This window comes from Capsicum annuum, chromosome 9 (genome assembly GCF_002878395.1).
Source record: "Capsicum annuum cultivar UCD-10X-F1 chromosome 9, UCD10Xv1.1, whole genome shotgun sequence".
Taxonomy (NCBI): Eukaryota; Viridiplantae; Streptophyta; class Magnoliopsida; order Solanales; family Solanaceae; genus Capsicum; species Capsicum annuum.
The window spans coordinates 188,670,458-188,671,473 of record NC_061119.1 but is presented as its reverse complement, the minus strand read 5'-3'; positions in this window follow the sequence as shown (position 1 = coordinate 188,671,473).

The window sequence follows — 1,016 nt, the reverse complement described above, 5'->3', positions numbered from 1 at the left end:
TTAATTTTTAAGAATTTATATTTCATATTTACGTCATAATTCTTTATAATTTATATATTATTATTTTATTTTCACTCATTTTCTTTGAACAAATTTGAAAATATCATTGATGATGATGACTAAAGAATATATATAAATTATTTTATTATTATTAATGATAACAATTGACAGATGAATTACGTTATAAGATTGTATTTTGACATCACATATAGGTTTTTTCTCGAATATTTAATTTTAAATAAATAATTAATAAAAAGTGACATATTTGTTAAAATAGTGAGTATATATATGAATATGATGACTGCTTCTTCGTAATAAATTGTGATACCTTAAAAATATATTAAAAAAGATAACAAATAACAGATAGAATTTTATTTTAAATATTTGTCATCAAGTAGTATACGTATATGAATTTGGTTACTTAGTTTTAGAATTGAAATGGTAAAAATATATCCAAAAGAAAACATAACAAATAACAAATATTATCTTATTTAGATATTTGTAAGCATGAATATAATGTTTGCTAACTTTTAGTAAATTTGACACACTAAAATGTATTCAAAAAATAAGGTGACAAAAAAAAGATAGATTCTAATTAATTTTTTTTTTACCTTTTCTTTAAACCTTCTATTCATTCAACGAATTTATCGTATTGCACACTTTCTCGTTCATCTATAAATACAAATAATATTTCACATATATACATATACTTTATGAAATAACTTTTGTTTTCATTTTTGTTTGATGTTTTAAGTAATATTTAAATTATTTAAGTAATATATCAGTATTTAATTTTTTTAATGTGTGTGTGTATATATATATATATATATATTGATTGAAAATTTTAGAGTACATACTTTTTAATTAAATTAAAAAAAAATAAATTAAAAATATTATAATAGATATTTAAATAATTTTTCTCTATAAATTGATTTTAGTAATAAAAGTTTATTGACAGATGTTCTTTTTGGTTATTTGACTCAAAAAAACATTTCTTGAAAAAGATTATCCAAACA